Source organism: Delphinus delphis, chromosome 13 (assembly GCF_949987515.2).
Source record: "Delphinus delphis chromosome 13, mDelDel1.2, whole genome shotgun sequence".
Classification (NCBI taxonomy): domain Eukaryota; kingdom Metazoa; phylum Chordata; class Mammalia; order Artiodactyla; family Delphinidae; genus Delphinus; species Delphinus delphis.
This window is the reverse complement of record NC_082695.1, coordinates 46,507,901-46,526,873: the sequence shown is the minus strand read 5'-3', so window position 1 is coordinate 46,526,873 and position 18,973 is coordinate 46,507,901. Positions and strand designations below refer to the sequence as shown.

Below are 18,973 nucleotides of genomic sequence, written 5' to 3'. Positions count from 1 at the left end.
CGTGGACAGTTCTCAACCTGGCAGCACATCGGAGTTTTATCTAAGAAGCTTTAAAAAATTACCAAATGCCCAGCTCAATTAAATCTGGAGGGTGGAGCCCACAACACTAGTCTTTATGTTTTCCCAGGTGATTCCAACTTGCAGCCAGGCTGCACACCACTGATGTAGCCCTTTCAGAAAGCCGTTGCATGAAAGCCATATCGTATCTAGATAGTACTGTTTATTCTAAATTTCACCAGGAAAACGGACTTTTAGAAGACACAGCTGCGCTTCTTCTAAAGGCGCAGCTTCCCGTTTCAGAAGCGCTGGTCCTTGGAGGTTATTTGGAGCGCTGCTTGAAGAGGACGGGGTCCTAGTCTTGGCAGAGGAGGCAGAGTTTCAGGCTCCGGCAGAAACGAAGAATGTCCAGACGCCCGTGAGCACCAGGATGATGTATGCCGACACCAGCTTTAATCCATAACGAGGATTTATGAAGCTCAGGGCTGACACCAGCAGGTGGGGGAGAAGAACTACAAGAAGGGCGTACCACTTTTTCTTCTCACAGGCGTCCAAACGCACAGTGCCCCAGAACACGTGCAGCAATATGATCACCAGCGTCATGGAAGCTGAATTTAGGAAGCACTGGGGAGGGTCTCCATGAATGCCCACGGTGCCCAGACCCAAAGAGTCAGACAGGGTATTTACAAAGGAAAATACTCCACTCATGATTCCAAAGCCCAAACCAGAAACATAAGTTATTAATCACATAGAGGGTGCCGTCTCACCTGGGTTTATACTCTTCAAGCCCACACGGGCTTTAAAAAAAAAAGGTTTATAATATGCAAAATGGCACATTTCTTGGATAAGGACTGAGACTAACACTCCAAAGATCAGCAGATATTTCTGTATTGGTCCATCTTAGGACAAGAATTTTTGGTTGGTAAGATTTTGTGTTTGTTTTTTTTTAATTAAAGCATTTTCTAGAGTTGTTTTATTCCTTTCAAAGTAACCATTTTAAAACAAAAGCTTTAATTGTGTGTGTGTGTGTGTGTGTGTGTGTGTGTACATGAGTGTGAGTGTATAAAACAAAAGAAAGACACGGGGGATGAGCGCTACCAGCTCCCTCCTCTGGCTTCTGCCTAAGTCAGAGTTACTCCTTCCGACAAAGCCCAGACACAAGTGGGGGCATCTCACTCTGATTCAGTTTCTGAGGAAACCCCAGAAAGGTGCAACACGTTTACAAACCACTGCTCAGATATGGAAGCAAATGTAGGCTTCTCAAATATTCAATCATGGACTTAACGGAAAGTGGGCAGGGGGACACACGCATGTCAGTTCACTGATTTCAGTCCTTTTCAATTCAAATAGTCTCTTTCAACTCCATCTTCAAATTGCTTCTTCTCTCCCCATCTCCAAGATGGCATCTATGGGGTTGGGTTGGGGGAGCTTTAAGGGTTCTCATGGTGACAAGGAATTGAGGGACTTCTTATCCACATAGGAGAGGAGCAGTCCTTCTGAGCCCTCTCTGGTTCCTGCTCTGGGGTTTGGTGTCCTCTGAAGCGTTAGTGACTGGTAATACCTGGCGGTGTTTGGTATTGTGATGGTGTCCACAGCCAAAATCCACCATTTGCCCATCAGTTTTGAAATGCTTGACATTTCTCTATCCTGGGCCTCAGAAAGTCCACTGGTCATCTCAGCGTTTATTTGCGACTTCCTAGGGCACACACTAGTGTCTGGCTGCACTGCACCCTCCACTCAGGCATGGGCAACCAGGCGTGGTATTTCAGGTTCATCTACCTGTTCTCTTCCTGTCACATGTGATACAACCTGTTCTTGGAGGCTCTCAGATTTCCCAGGTTCTTCCAGGTGAAGGAAGCAACTAGCTCCAAGTTTCCCTCCTATTTGTCTAGATACATCTACTTCTTTGTCCCCTCTGGAATTTGGTCTGGAGCAAGTTGCCAGAACACATATATCTTTTGCTCCCCTTTTCTCCTTTCCCTTTCCACCTTCTCTGGGAATGAAAAGTATAGTCTTTAACCTTCCTTTTCGCATGGCAGGGATCCCCCTTACAGCATAGCCTTGCTTCTCCCTATCCCTGGCTTAATGGTAAAGTGGGCAAAGTCTGAATCTTGATGTACTAAGTGAAGCTTAAAGAATTTAGAAAACAATTTCTCATCCAATAAACCTCACCTTAGTAATCTCTTGCTAGGGACTCAAAAAAAGGTACTTTGGTCATCAAAAGCCCAGCATATAGCTCTATCTTCTGGGAAGCCATTGATTATGAGGGTCCACAGGGAGGTTAGAACTGATTTCCCCCATAAGCAGTGCCTTCCCACAGGCAGGAATGGAGAGGAGCAGAGTGGAAGGTCACACCCACCCTCTTGGCCATTCACCTCTATCTAGGAGGATTCTGCCTGTATAGCTGTGCTCTCCTGACTTGGAAGTTGGTTTTGCAAGGCTGATTCTACAAGCACCACCCTTCCAGCTCTGCGGAGGCCACGGGGTTAGGTGCAGTACGATGCTGGTTCCCACAGGGATATATGGAGATGTGAATGTGAGGCAACTTCCGAACAGTTTGAAATAATTCCTTGAGATTTCTGATGTGGGCTAATCATAAGACATTAAGTCAACACAGCATCTTCTCATTACTTCCTTCTTACAAATAGGTCCTGTCTTATTTCCATCTAGGTCAGAGTTTCTCAGTCTCAGCACTATTAACATTTTAGGTCATATGGTTCTTTTCTGTGAGGGGCTGTCCTGTGCGTTGTAAGATATTAAGCAGCATCTCTGGCATCCATCCACTGTTTGCCAATATCAGTTCTTACCAGCTGTGACGACCAGAAATGTCTGCAGACATTGCTGAATGTGCCCTGGGGAAGCAAAGCAGCCCTGTTGAGAAACACTAATTTAAACCTTGGTCTTATTTTGATGTCGTTGCGATGTTTTAATTGTGTGCTTTTAAAAAATATAGAAATATTTTACTTACTTCTGATTCCTGAAGTAGTAAAACTCATCATAAAATATTTTCCACATAAGTTTTAACATTTTGACAGTTTCATCCATGCATGGCTTTTCCCCCCCACTTGTAGCCATACAAATGTTTAAATAGTTTCCTTTATAAAAATGGCATTTACCATTCTGTTTTGAATTTTTCTTTTTTATTTAGTAATACTTGTGTTTCTTATTTTTGACTTGTCTGTTCATATCCTTTGACTTTTTTATGTTGAGGTGTTATATTTTTCTTCTTAACTTGTAAAATATATGTGTGTGTGGCTAGAGAATATCAAGTTTTGCTTGTTATGTATGTTTCAAATGTTTCCCAGAATTTAATTTATGTTTTTCTCATATGTAGAAATTTTAATTTTAATATAATCAAATTCATCGATATTTTCCTTATTGTTTTAACTTTTTGGGGGTCATGTTTAGGAAAACCTTTCTGATCCCAAGATTGTAAAAATATTCACCTATATTTTCCTCTATCTCCATTTTAGTTTGTTTAAATTTTTTTGATTATTATTTTATTCTCCTTTAAATTTTTCTTCATTTCTGTAAATTTTTTGTCTTCTGCTTCTTCTAGATCATTTTTTATTAAATTAAGGTAATTAATTTATTTATTAAATTATTTTACATCTCTGAGCTTTTGCAGTTTCTGCTTTGTAGTGTTTCTTCATAGAGGCACTTCTCTAAGTTTAAAAATTCATGTTAAATGTTTGCTCACAAATTTCAAGTGCTTCATAGTCATAGTTTTCTGACAAGTGCACTCAGCTATTATTAAGTTTTGTTGTTTTTCACAATTTTTTTCCTGTATTAGCTTTGTGTCAATGCTGTGCCGATCCTTTACCCAATAAAAATGGGCTATTTTAGGGCTTGCCTGGTGGCGCAGTGGTTAAGAATCGCCTGCCAATGCAGGGGACACGCGTTTGAGCCCTGGTCCGGGAGGATGCCACATGCCGCGGAGCAACTGAGCCTGTGCGCCACAACTACTGAGCCTGTGCTCTAGAGCCCATGAGCCACAACTACCGAAGCCCGCGCGCCTAGAGCCCGTGCTCCACAACGGGAGAAGCCACCGCAATGAGAAGCCCTTGCACCGCAAGGAAGAGTAGCCTCCGCTTGCTGCAGCTAGAGAAAGCCCGCGCACAGCACCGAAGACCCAACGCAGCCAAAAATAAGTTAAAAAATTTATTACAAAACAAACAAAACAACAACAAAAAAGGCTTATTTTATGACTCATCAGTAAATGATTTGAGTTTTCCTAGAAGAGAAGTTCCTGGGGGGTAGAGATTGGGCAGAAAGATCAGGCTAGTTGAAGGACTTCTTTGCAGCCTCAGAGAGAGTCCACCTCCTGTAGAGGGGGTCTGTGTGCCCCCATTTGCTGTGCAGCCCTACCCCCTTTCCTTCTTTGGATGAGACATGGTTCAGGGAGACTCAGCTGCCCCCTTACCTCATCCTCCCCCTTTCTCAACCCATTTCCTCCGCTTGTTGTTGCAAACAAGGGACATAGGTTTTGCCTCTAAGAGGGGCTCCCCATTTTCAAGAAATGTGTTTTTGCTATGCCCCGTAGCATTCTCCATGCTCTCTTCCCTCACACAGGCATGAGTTCTGGCTGATCTCTGCTGATTTTGGCAGAGCTTACATGTTCTCGAGTCTGCATAGTATATCGGACTCCTGGTTTTGCTGCAAATGGAGTTTGTGGAATTTTATTCCTTCTCCTTTTTGCTTTTATGTGACTTCCACAAAGTGAACAGGGAAAAATCCTAGCTTAGGGTAGCCATGTTTATCCTGGAAGTCCTGAGTTTAGTTTCTGGCAATTTTAAAAAGCTGTTAGTCAGTCTAGTAGCTGTTAGTACTACTTCCAGATTTTGGAGGAAGCAGTATGTCATCTGCAAATAAAGATAATTTTTTTTTTTAATCAGAGTTTTTTCTTTGGAGTATAGCTGCTTTACAATGTTGTGTTAGTTTCTGCTGTACTGCAAATAATTTTTGTCACTGCCTCTTCAATGTTTATAGCACTTAATTCTTTACCTTGGTCTGTTGTTTGGCCAAAACATTTTGGAAAATATTGAGCACTATTGGTGATAATTTCCTTCTTTTTCTTATTCCTCACTGTAAAAAGAATGCCTTGGGATTTCACCATTAAGTGCATGTTCTGTATTAGATGCTCTGTTAGCTTCATGTTTGACCTTATTCTGTGTTCCAGCTCTCTCCCCTCCACACCCATGATAGAGGCACTCATCCATCATGGCACTCGTTCCCGCTGAGCCTGATGGGACTTCATATGTGCCACAAAATCTGTTTGCCATCCTTGTTCTAAACAATAAGGCATTTGTATTTCATTTGAAGTAGGTCCCCTGACTAAGACAAGGTTCATGCTTCTAGAAGAAATAACAGTTGGCGAGAAGACTATTACAGCCAATCCCAACACGTATTTTCTTCTTCATTAGCGTAGAGTTGGCATCATGACGGTAGACAAAATCACACTGGGCAGGGATTTTTATAAAGAGAGAAGTAAGTATTAAAGCTTGGGAGAAAATAAGTAAGCATGAGTTGTGCTAACCTGAAGACTAGCATTTATCTCCAGCAAATATTGGGGCATCTATGCCCAGAGGTTTCTTAGAAGCCCTCCCTCCTTGTCCTTCTGCCTCAGTTCCTGATGCCTACCTCCCATGGTGGGCTATGTCCTCTGTCAGTCCCGTAGGTCTGAGCTCTCGCCTGCCTGAGCACACGCTCTGTTACTTGGCGGCTTCGACTGCCACCCCTGAGACTAGCTGGTGACCAGTCGTCAGCATCATTATTATTCTTGGCACGATATCAGAATGGACCTAGAGGGAAATTTTCCTGAAAAGAGATAACACATTCGTTATTTTCTTTCATCTCCCTTTTATGCTGATTTAGGGGTAGGAACACATATTTGTTGTTTAAGTGTTTTATTTTGGTAAGTGTACGTTTGCTCATGTAATATGGATCTGGAAATGAGTCTGAAATAACTTCTGAAGCTCTCTGATCTCTAACCCTTTGATTTCCATGGAAGACTACTGTTAAATCAACTAGCACATAAGCTCATGGACCTATTTTTACCAACTCTGATGGCTTATTAAAAGCAAGAACATGATGTTTTAAGCCTCAGTCAAAACAGAGAAAATAAGATTTAGGTTGTTTTCCCTGTTTTTGGAGGAGGTCATTGAGAGGACATGACCTTCGGTTGACCGGCAAACTGGATCTGGGCAATCAGAGGCCCCTCCCCCCCCCCATGTTTGGAATGAATGTTCAGCCCACTGTTCCCACAGGGGTAGCTGTTCCGAGGGCACAAATGTGAGAGAGGAAGGTGCTGTTGAGACCATGTGGATGGTACATGTTGGATGTCATTGTGGATGTGTGATGACTTGCAGTCCTCCAAGGAATCTCTCTCAACGGCAGAGAGCTCAAGGAGATGCTCTGGAGGCAGCTCAGTTTCCGCCATCCCCTCCGGGCATTCATTTGGGATGGGGCAGTTATCTCTCCTATGTTGCCTAAGAGCCTAGGTTCATGGTGTCTCTTTACTTCCTCTCCTTCCCCAGTGGTAACCCCTCTCTGACCCCGTTTATGGCAGTGCAGCCCATAGGGTCAGATCAGGTGCAGAGCTAATCATTATGTTACTGTGAGGAAATTTTAGGGTATGAACTAGGTGGCTGAGGTTAATTACAGGCTGAGTATCTCATTACTCAGTTCAACAACGGTACTGAGCATAAAACATTCTTTCAGGCATTCCCTGTCATCACTCTCATTACTAGTCCCAAAGCCAATTTCTAGACCATTTTGATTGTTTTACCCAGTTCTGAATTCTCTCTGAGACCCCTAGATTCCTGGAGACTTGGGACTTTTTGAACTCTGGGTCACAGGTCAGCCCCTTCAGCCTCCTAGTTGACTGGTGGTTAAGAGAGCTGTGAGTGAAGAGTGGTAACTGGTTAGTTAGCCATACTTTTGATGAAACATTTTCAGAAGTTTCTGTCTGAATTCCTCTCTCTCTCTGTGTCTTGTATTTTTCCCACCACCTTTCACTCACAGCACTGATGAGTTGAATGAGCGTTGAAACTGGAACCAGAAGACTTGAGGTTGGGTCCTAGGTTTACCATTTACTAGCAGTTGTGCCTGGGAAATTACTTTAAGTCTCTGAGCCTCAGTTTTCTCATTGACAAAATGGAGAAACTTTTGCCTTTCTTATTTTACAGGGTTGTTGTGAGGTCAGATTAGCATAATGAAGGCCACAGTCGTGTAGTTTGATATTTCGCCGTAGGAGGCTGTGATTCCATTAAAAAGACAGTTCTAAACATGACAGAGATTTGGCTAAGAAATGAAACACTACTGAGAGTCAAGTGAATTGCCTATGATCAATGGTTCCTATATCTGAGTGACTTAGAATTAGTGGGGTCAGAAAAACAGTATTTTTATAAGAGCGCTATGGGATTTCCAGGTAAAACACACAATGCATGGCACATGGGACGTCCTTATACTAAAAAGTTGGTCATTGTTTATCTGATCTCAATTTAACTGGGAATCTTGTATTTTACTTGCTAAAGCTGGTGATCCTACATGGGTAATTCTCACGAGTGAGCTGCTTTTGAAACCGCTGACCCACATCCTGCGTAGGGCTTGATTGAAAGCGAGGGAAATGAGCTGACGGCCTCTATGGAGGATTTCAGATGCTCCCAGGAAAAGATCATGGTCTTTTCTCATGAGAATAAAAAATCCTGCCTCACCATCTCCTCTAGGCTTGACATTTTATTCTTAGAATTGTGTACATTGCAAATGTCCGAGGGAAGGGGAGAAACTTCAGGTAAGTATCCATTATTTACATTTTACCGTAGTTGAACGACCTAAAAATAATTTTTGAGAGTAAGTGAAGAATATGAGGCCCTGAATCTCTCTGGAAAGGGAAGGATGGTGGCCTGATTTTAGTCCCAGAGCCGGGATGTGGGAAAGACTAAAGACACACATTGCCTAATCCCCAGGCCTGCCCTGGATCTGACTTGTTCTCAGTTACAGTGAAGCCCATCCTCGTAGGTGGCCTGTGTGACCTCTCTCTGTTCAGGTGGAAGGGAAGTGGCAGGAATGGCCTTGGGGGAGCAGTAACTTAAGCACTGTAGCGCCAGTGGGAAGATCCTGACAGCGGACAGCAAAACAGCTGAGGTTTTCTTCTTGCTCTAGTTCAGTGTCGTCCAATAGAACTTTCTGCAATGAGGAGAATGTTCTGCACTGTCCATTACTGTAGGCACAAGCCACAGGTCACTCCTGAACACCGGAAATGTTGCTAGTGTCATCGAAGAACTGAATTTTAAATTTTATTTAATTAAAATTAAAATAGTTGTAGGTGGCTAGTAGCAACTATATTGGACATGTGGTTTATGGGCCAATATCAGTCTACACTAGAGTCACTCCTTGGCCGGCAACTTGTGGGCTGTGTAGACACAGTTTGCACAGTTAGAAAAACAAACTAACCTGATTTAGTTGCCAACATTTAATAATTAGAACATTTCCGATGAAAAACTTAATTTCTGGCTTCTTTGGAAAGTATCAGGATATCTGAAAACACCAAGCCAACAGTCCTTTAAGGCACCGATTAACTTGAGCTTATCAGCGTTATTTTGTTTTGCTTTGTTTTATTTTACACCCCACCTGTTTTCCTCTTTTGTTTTATCTGCCTGGCTGCCACAGGAATTTGACTTGGGGGTCCCTGTTTGAGAAACAACATTTCAGTTTCACTTTTATGAAAACGAGTTAATTAAACGTCTAATTTTGAGGTGCCTTTTACAAATATCAATTAGAAGCTGCCTCTCTCAGACTGACTAAAAAAGGGGCCCACGTACAGGAAAGCAGTAGCTTCAAGCTCCATCAGAGCAGGACTGCAAACTGGATTCATCATGTTCTAAGTGGACAACTTTGCGACAGTCCTTTTGCCTCTCAGAAACTCAGTTTCTCCCTCTATAACATGAAGCCAATAATGGTAGCTACCTCATAGTGTTCTTATGAGGTTTTTCTGCAGTGAGGTGTATAAAGCACTTGATATCCATGATCAGTAATAAGCTTAAAATTTAGAAAGTAACATTTTCATTTGAGTTATAATTCTTATACTTAGATAACATCAATTTTGGAAGAAACTGGTGAGAACTAAACAGTGCTTGGAAAAAAATGCACCTTTTTGTGAATAAATGAAAAAATACAGTGCTGCAGCCTACACAGAGGAAATAAAATGTTCTTTTCATGTTTCCTGGGTTAAACTCATTGTCATAATCTAATAGATCCCACAAGAAAATAACTGCATTTTGAGCCTGTCAAGATAAAATTGGCTTATTAACACACTTTTCCTTGCTTAGTGGCATTGTTAATTTGGAATTTGAAAGGAACCAAAAAATAGAAAAAGAAATCAAATTCAGGTGGAATTCAACATCACCAAAAGCCCTTAAACATGGGACAATGAATATAAATGTGAGCACAACAAAGGAATTTAGGAAGGAAGAAGTGAAAATGGTCTTCCTGAAAGGTACTATGTGAGGAAAGCAAAAGGAAAGAACATGTATCAGTAGAGGAGCAAAAAACAATGACAACCGCAAACTTTTGCAGAAATCCAGTGGTAAATAAGAAAAAGACTGTATGTTTTAGACTAGTGTCTGCACCATCAGGAGAAGCGATGGCCAGCAGAACTTGTCAGACTTTTAAGGTTACTGATGTTTGGGAAATGGCAGGAATCTAAACTTAAGTGACTATAATCCTCTTAGGATATTTGGTTATTAAAAATTACTTAGGAAACAAATATTTGAGCATGAGCTGAATGCAGGGCGGTGGGAACAACCAGTCGGGGCTCTGCTCTCAAAGAGTTATCATCAAGTTGGGAGAGGTAGGAGAGAACAGAGGCTAGTATATGGGAGATAGATGATGACTGGTGAATTCAGAGGGGCATTGCATAGTCTTTACTTTCTAATAATCCCATGTCTTTCATTTTGAAATGGAGTTTGAAAGATGAATAGATGAATGAGAGTTTACCAGATGGACAATGGGAGAAAGTGATTCCAAGCATAGAGACCAGCATGTTCAAAGGCTCAGAGACTTAAAATACTGAATAAAAGCTGGAGAAAATTTTATTCTCCATAATATGGTGCACAGAGATGGTTGGTGGGATGGCTTATATTACTAGCAAAATTGTGTGTAAGGATTTTGGGATTTTGGAAAGGAGAGGGGACCATGAAGGGAAAACTGAGCATGATGTTGAAATTGTGTGGTATGTGATGTAGTTTTTCCTCTGTGCTACCCCCGATCTAGTAATCCTAGTAGGTTTAAGAGATGCTTGATGTTTGGGAATTATTTGTGGATACCAGTCTTGGGAAGGAGCCAAGGTCATGGGACCAGGGGCAAGAGGACAGACACAAAGAACCACCAAGACCACGGCTGACGTTATGTCATTCTTGTACAAATTTTACGAAGACACCTATTTGGGACTGTGTGGTGGCTTTGTGCAAAAACGAGGCATTTGCAGCCCCACAGCAGGTGCACAGCTTTGAGGGCAAATTGCCAATGTATTGCAGCTCCCACTCATCTCCCTGGCTGCACACCCTTCTGCAGTGCACAGCCTGCTCAACCCTGTGTGGCAACCCCCATCATGAGAAAGTATGCATGGGGGGCGGTTTTTGACCATCCCAGGTCATGGAAGTGGGGTTTAGGCCAAGATCACCTAATCCCTAAAGGATTCAGAGATTATATCACACGTGCATATGTACAGTTTGTTCAGGGAACTCTGAGCAGATCAGTATTTTTGGAAACTATGTTTTTAAAGGACTGTATTTGTTCCTTGGGGCTGCTGTGACACGTTACCAGAACTGGATGGTTTAAAACAACAAAAATTAATTCTGTCACAGTTCTGGAGGCCAGAAATCCAGAAGTTTGAAATCAAGGTATCAGCAGGGTTGGTTTCCCTGGTGGCTCTAAGGGAGTTTTCATCCCATGTCTCTCTCCTGGCTCTGGTGGCTACGGGCAATCCTTGGCAATCCTCAGCTTATAGATGCCATTCAATCTGTGCCTCTGTCTTCACATCATCTGTTCCTCTGTTAGAAGGACACATTGGATTTAGGGCTATGCCTATTACATTTCCAAAGATCTTTTAGCACATTAGGTCACAATCGCAAGTCCTGGGTGGACATATCTTTTGGGGGCCACCATTCAACATACTACAAGGGGAGTCATGGGAAGCCATTAGGCCAGCAAACAGGCAGGAATCTCCCATCTGGTATTGTGTGATCACTGCATTGCTTATTTATACAGTAAGTCCCCTACATATGAACGAGTACCTTTCGGAGAGCACGTTCGTTAAGTCCAATTTGTTCGTTAAGTCCAGCAAAGTTAGCCTAGGTACCCAGCTAACACAATCAGCTATGTAGTACTGTCTGTAATAGGTTTATAATACTTTTCACACAATTAATACATAAAAACAAACACAAAAAATAAAGAAAACATTTTTAATCTTACAGTACAGTAACTTGAAAAGTACAGTAGTACAGTACGACAGCTGACATACAGGGGCACGTTTGTATCTTTGAAGTTCTCAACTAGAAGGATCATATGTAGGGGACTTACTGTATCAGCTTATGTCTCACTGATATTAAAATATTTGTCACTTACTTGATGTTTATTTCGGCCTAGGCAGTCTTTCTTCATTTTATACTGTGTGGCTTGGTTTTACCCTGACAAGGCAATTGTTTCAATCAGAAAAACATAGTTTACATTTATGCATTTCTTATTTCTGAAAGAGGAAAAGTCTCTGAGTTGTTGCTGGGTAGTCTTTGAGTTTAAGCCTGAATCTTCTATTTGCCTAGATCTTGTTTTAAATTGTTGGTATCCTAGAGACATCATTTCCCTACTTATTAGTCTTTGTGGATTGATTTCCATTGAAGTATTAAAACTTTCCCACAATTGATGAATTCTCTTTGGCCCTCTGTATTTCAGAATACTCATAGTCACATGAGCATTCTGAAACACAGAGGCCCATGGGTTTTAAAATTGGAATAAAGAAAAGGCTCTTTTTCTGAAATGGGTTTAATTGCAAAACAAAATAAATTCCTCTCTCATGGAATTAAAGAATGTTAGAGGCAAAAGGTGCTTGTAGATTAATCTAATCTAGCTCACACATTTTACAGACAAAGAAACTGATGCAAGAGAGCTTGGCTTGTCAAAGATCACACAGCCAGAGGGTGAAAGAGAACCCATTTACTTTTACTGCTTACATTTGTAACAGTTGTGAAAATTGAATGCATAGGTAGATACTCTAATGAAATGAAAACTAATTTGAAACAGGCATTTCTATTTCATAAGGATGCATCTAGAATAACCCACCTGGTCTCATGTTTTTTCAGTCACTTAATTCCAAAACCTGAAGACGTTCTCTCTCCTATATTACATCACTATTTAGCATCTTTCTAATTAAATATATCAGTTGAATTAATGAATGCTTTGCTTTTTTGACATTATTTTCTTTCCTTCTGACAATATCTTCCAGTATCTTCTGTTGAACTCCCCTTTATTTGTCCTAGCTTCCTTCAGCTCTTTATTTTCTCCTAAAATCTACCTAATCTTTTACTATTTTTCCTTCCATGGAATAAATGGGAAGGTCAGGGGCCAGGGGTAGGGGGAAACACGGAGGAAAGATGGAAGGGAATAAAGGGAGGGAGAGAGAAATAAGATTCTTCCTAACTTTCTGCTTCTTCTGTTTTCAGATGTCAATATTCTTACAATGTTATGAATTAAAAGAATGAAGCTAAATGTCCACCAACAAGAAAGTTGTTAACTAAGTGGTTCTCAAATTTTGGTCTGTATTAGAATCTCCTCTGAACACTCTTAAATATATGGATGTTTGAGCCAAACACTAGATCTTCTGAATCTAAATATGTATAGGCTTGGACACTGGCAGCAGGACAATCACCAAACTTCACAGGTGATCCTAATGTAAATGCAATTTGTTAATTAATACATTAAATTACTTCATGATACAGTCATACAGAAGAATACTATGCAGCCATCAGAAAAGATAATGTAGATCTATATGAATTGACAGTGATAAGTGTCCATAATATGGGAGTGAAAAGGTCAGGTTAAAGAATAATACATTTAAGATGATTTCATTTATTTTTGTAATATATATCATACGTGTAACATTTGCAATATATAGCATATTATGTAATATGTATGTATATAAGTATAATGTCTAAAAAAATATAGAGCCAGTGTTCTATGGTGGTGTTAAGAGACTTCTACTCTTTGTTCAATATCTTTCTGTTTTCCAATTTTTATAATGAGTCTATTATGATCCATGGATAATTGGGGGAGAATATCAAAATAAGAAACTGCCTAGAAGCTCCTGTCCTTAAATGACAACGTCAGGGAGGCTTCTGCAAAGGGTTAAGTTAATTAATACCATTTAAATAATTTACTACTGTGAAAAATGTTTTATTCATCTCTTTTCCGGCTTACTCTTTTCAAATATTCTAAATCACGCATAGCACATGTTTAACTTATACTGTAAATTAACCCTTTCATCTAGAACAGGGAAGAATACAAAATTCTCTGCCCATCTTACTCATTGTGGTAAAAGCAAAAACTCTTAATGAGGTCAGTTGATCAGCTTCTATGAGTGAGAAAACAATAAAATGGTCATCTTTCAAGACAGGTACACTGGGTCACAGGCACTAGTGAAGTATTTTACCATGTACTGACACTATAGTATCTTCCCGTTGCGGAGCACAGGCCCCGGACGCGCAGGCTCTGCGGCCATGGCTCACGGGCCCAGCCGCCCCGCGGCATGTGGGTTCTTCCCGGACCGGGGCACGCATCCGTATCCCCTGCATCGGCAGGCGGACTGTCAACCACTGCGCCACCAGGGAAGCCCCACTGAATGTTTAAAAAAACTTTAATAAATCAATTGATCATTTCTCATAGATAGAGGTATAGTTAATCATTTTGGGTGCCTGAGTAAAAAGTTTAGGAAAAGTTGACTTACATATTTTTATTTGCAAAGTAAATAGCTTCCCAGCTTCTTCTGTGTTGCCACTCCTATGAAGAGAGAAAAAGTATGGACTAGTAGTGCCTATTTATGTTTCTCTGTGCTGTTTCCTCCTGCCTTTTATCCATCTCCCCTACACACACCAGGGCCACATGAATAAATGTCTGTTCAAGATGGAAGTTCATAAATAAGCGACTCTTGCGATTTACTCATGTTACATGGTTAGTATTTCTCACAGAGCAGTCAGTGAGCACCTCTTACTGAATTAGTACAGTTCTCAGAGTTATCTTTATGGTACTGCTATTGTTTCTGATTTGTTCTGTTTCAGCACTTTCAGCTCAGGGATATTAAGCCAAAGACAGGCTTGAGTATATTGTTATTGGTTATTAACATTAATATTTTCTAAAAAACACTAAAGTCAATTATAGGAATATGGAAATATGGAGGTTTCTTAAAAGTTATATAAGGTTCCTGATAGTAAATGTTTTATGTATATGATATATACATAATAATATAATAGATGTATAGTATGGATGTATATATACACATACAACACATTTATACACACCATATGTATGTATATTTATTCCCTCTGTGAATAGTGTTACATTTTCTTTTACAGGGTATGAAACTTAAAATATCTAATATTTATTGAGCACTTACTATGTTCTAGGTATGCTGTCTCATTTAACCATCATAAATGTCTAAATATAATTTTCAAGAAGCTAAAGACATGATTATCATTCCAATATAGTACGAACACATGCTAAAAGATTTATTAACTCATTAATGAGAGAGTCAGCAAGATAATAAAGCTGTTCAAGGAGTATATTGAAGAACTGGGTATTTATAGGCATTTAAGAGGAATGTTAGAATAAGATTGATCAATAGGGCAATTTAAAAACCAAAAAAACCTTTGGGGCCATCTTTTCCACCCAACAGAAATTACTTGTGGTTCCGCTGTACCTACCTTCAAGTTAGCACTTATATCCAAAGAGTCTAAGATCTTTTCGTTTGTTTGTTTGTTTACAATGACAGATAATTTATTATTCAACAAAAACTGAGGCATAAGGACTCAAGTAAAGAAATTAACAGAAAATATTTTACAAGGGACCTTGAAGAGAGAGCCCAACTAAAACAAAATTAATGCTTTACCATATACTACAATAGGGATTGAAAAAACAAAGTTTTCCATTTCACAAGGAGTCTAAGATCTTAATTCATGTACAAATCATGCAAAAAGGGCTGTGCAAAAGTCAAACAAAGGAATGTTACCGTAGATAACGAAATAATCTGTGAGTGGGCTGATTAAACAGTGCCCCAGTATGATACTGAAAGCACGTGCTGAACTCTTTGCCTTATAGACAAGTTTTAGATAATATCTTTTAACACACCCCGTTGTGTAAATACTTTTATTATCCTCATTAATTTGGTAGAGTTAAGAAGATAAGTCAGATTCAAATATGCTAAATCACATCTATTTTATAAGGCAGTAAAACAATCTGTTTTGGGGGGGTTTTTTGACTGTGTTGGGTCTTCGCTGCTGCACGCGGGCTTTCTCTAGTTGCAGCGAGTGGGGGCTACTCTTTGTTGCAGTGCGCAGGCTTCTTCTTGCAGTGGCTTCTTTTGCTGCAGAGCATGGGCTCTAGGTGCGGGCTTCAGTAGTCGTAGCACGTGGGCTCAGTAGTTGTGGCGTGTGAGCTTAGTTGCTCTGCAGCATGTGGGATCTTCCTGGACCAGGGTTCAAACCCGTGTCCCCTGCATTGGCAAGCGGCTTCTTAACCACTGTGCCACCAGGGAAGCCCGCAATCTGAGTCTGAGCAGGTCCGCTCTATTCTACATTCCCATCAATAAATTGAGAATAGCTATAGCCATAGAGTTTCATATTTATTACTTAGCTTTTGACTTGTTTGACTGATTTTGCATTGTTGTATCTGTGATTTTTTTTAACAGAATTGCTTAAACAATGTCATTTATTTATTTATTTATTCATTCATTTATTTACTTATTTGCTGCACAGCACAGCATGCGGGATCTTAGTTCCCTGACCAGGGATGGAACCCGTGCTCCCTGCAGCAGAAGCCCAGAGTTTTAACCACTGGACCGCCAGAGAAGTCCCTAACTGTGATTTTTAAATGACAGGCCATGCCAAATTTTGGTGGGTAAACAGAATATTAATATAGAGTTATGTCTATAAAGATTTAACTTTGTATGCCTATGTACATTTCTCTAAATATCTCTTTCAAATTGTAAATTAATTACAAATCATGTGGTTCTTTTCACTTCGCCAAAACCCTGGGTCACTTAGCCCAGTTGATTATTTAATGTATTGTATAAATGAGGTCGATATGGATTGCTTGACTTTAACATGAACAAACTCTTCAATGACCACTGCCTGCATCCCTAAACCGATTGGTTAATTCACAAATATGTATTAGTGGTGAGAAGAGAGTAAAAGCCTACATAGAATGTTTTCTAAAGATGCAACCCATCATCACTCTTAGAAAAACAAATCCAGATACCTCACTTTATCAGATTTTATATATTTGGGATAAGGCATGTCAAAAACTGTACTAAGGATGGATACAGGCCTTTTTTGATATGAAAAAGCTCTCTTATGACCCTTTATAAAAGATCTTAGTTATGCTTACCCACTTCTATGATTCCTATGTGTCTTAAAGACCACAGGGTTCTTCAGATTATTAATTATAAAATTATTATTGATGATGACTATTATTTGTATTTGATGTTCTGATTTACCATTTACTGCAAAACTTGTAGGACTAGATTTTCACATTCAGTTTTTGTTGTCATTAATGTTGTTTTTGTTGAAAATAGAGAAATCAAAGAAGGATTAAAGTCCCAGGCCTGGGTACATGATTTATGATGACAGAAAAGTTTGATGGTTAGTTGTCCTGAATCATAAAGCACTGATTCTCAACTCTCAGAATAGTATTTAAATCTCTTAACCCTGCTGATACGCAAAAAAGCCAGTGCAAATTAGTTGCTCAGAGCTTTACATATTTCTCCATATGGATTCTTAGACATTTGCGGAACATACCTGAGTCAGGTCTGTCCTCAAATACATTTATTGGGCTCTTGTCTAATTCTATTTATATAACACTGTTTCCCCAGGTGTCCTCAGAGCTCTAGCTATTTAGACTCCCTCTTTTCTTAATACTGGCGCGATCTCTGACCTCAAATATGGTGAAAATCAGCATTCCTCCTACACCGCTGAAGACTTTCTAGGGGCTTATGCTTTTCAAAGTCAGGGCTTATGCCTTTCAAAGTCAGGTTCTGTCCCAATTTGTGGTTTAGGATGAAATTTGTTTTTTATGTCTGTCCAACTGTAACTCTTCTTTACTCTCAGGCCTAACAGGAAGCAGGAAGCAGAGGTCCCCCTCCTTTAATCTCTCCCACCCACTCTATCCAGTAGCATAAGCACAAGTTTTTCTGAAGGATTGGGGTAACACAGAACTGCGTGTACAGAGCCTGTTCTTCAATTCTGCGTCGTCCTCGTCTTTTTTCTCCTCAAGGCTCAGCTACCCAGCCTTTTCTGGACCCCTGTATCTCTCCTCAAATTCTTCACTTCTTCCCACTTTCTACCCATTCCTGGGTTCCCTCGCCCTCTCCATTATTCTTAGTTTGTTATGAAAACAATTTTTTCTTTTGCTTTAAATCATTTTTCTTTCTTTTTTCTTTTCCAACCCCCTTTTCTTCTGCCAGGATGACCTACCAAGAGGCTTTGCTAAACAAGAGTTTTCTGCCTAAATTCTGCCACCAGCTAGTTTTTAAATAATTAAAAAAGAAAAAAAAAATACACACACACATATATAGTTACAAAAATTTCAACAATAAATAAATATAAAAATTTATAAATAAATTTATAAATTTATTTGTAAGTTTATAAAAATAAAAGAATAAATAAAAATTAAAAATAAAATACATAAAAATAAAATAAATAAAAAGAATGCAGAGAAAGTATGATTTCCTTTTAACCCATACTGCAAAGACCCCTATTCTTACATGATTCTCTTTTCCAAAGGCCCCTCATGGCAGATTTTTGAGTGCTTAAGTATGTGTATAACTCCACTTTTCAAAAAATAGAGCACTGTGTATCTTCCATTTTCCCCTCCAGATCTACTCTCTACTTTCGCTCCCTGATCAGAGCTCTGTAATGGATTTATCCTTGGACTCCCTCACTTCTGGCTTCAGCTTGGAAGATCTAAGTGGGAGAAGAGAGAGGTGGGCCTTGGCCTGGCTTCCTAAGGTCCCCCTGGTGTCTCTCTCCAACTACCCTCTCTTTCCAGTTCTGGTAACTGGGCCTTTCCTTCACCTCTTCAGGCCTATTGGTGGTTACTGTGCCTTGTAGTACTATCTCTAGAGGTTTCTCCACACCCCACCCAGAACTTATAAACAGTTTCCTTTGAAAACTCCTTAGATATTCAGTTTGAGTGTTGCCTCCTAGAATCCTAAAGATGAAATGGGAGCACCAAATGCACAATTTTCTGGAGCTTTAGATGTCAGGCTGTAGCAACACATATGAAACTTATCTTAGGCCTTTGCAAGCATAATTTTCAATTGTGCTGATTTGATTTATCTACCCAATCACCTACTGTTGGCAGTTAGGTTGTTTCCAGTCTCCCTATGTTTATAATGTTGCTGCAAACATATAGCCTTGTGTTTATATCTTTGCACATATGTACAAGTAGGACTGCAGGATAATTTTTTAACTTAGTAATTGCTGTACCAAAAACTATATGCATTTAAAACATTAATAAAATGCTGACAATTGCCCCTTTAGAGGTTTGTATAAGTTTATACTGCCACTGATAGTATCTTGCCAATACAATTTATTCTTTGCCAAACCAGTAAGTGGAATATGGTATCTCATTGCCATTTTAATTCACATTTTTTAAAATTTTGAGTAAAAGATAAAAACTTTCTATTTAAAACTATTTTTTGCCATGAGAACTT

The 18,973-nt window shown here is 39.8% G+C and overlaps 1 pseudogene; it reads right to left on the bottom strand.

Annotated features, from left to right (window-relative positions):
- Window positions 1-319: 319 nt before the first annotated feature.
- On the bottom strand, window positions 320-1,309 carry LOC132435744 (gamma-secretase subunit APH-1B pseudogene; annotated as a pseudogene).
- Window positions 1,310-18,973: the final 17,664 nt, after the last annotated feature.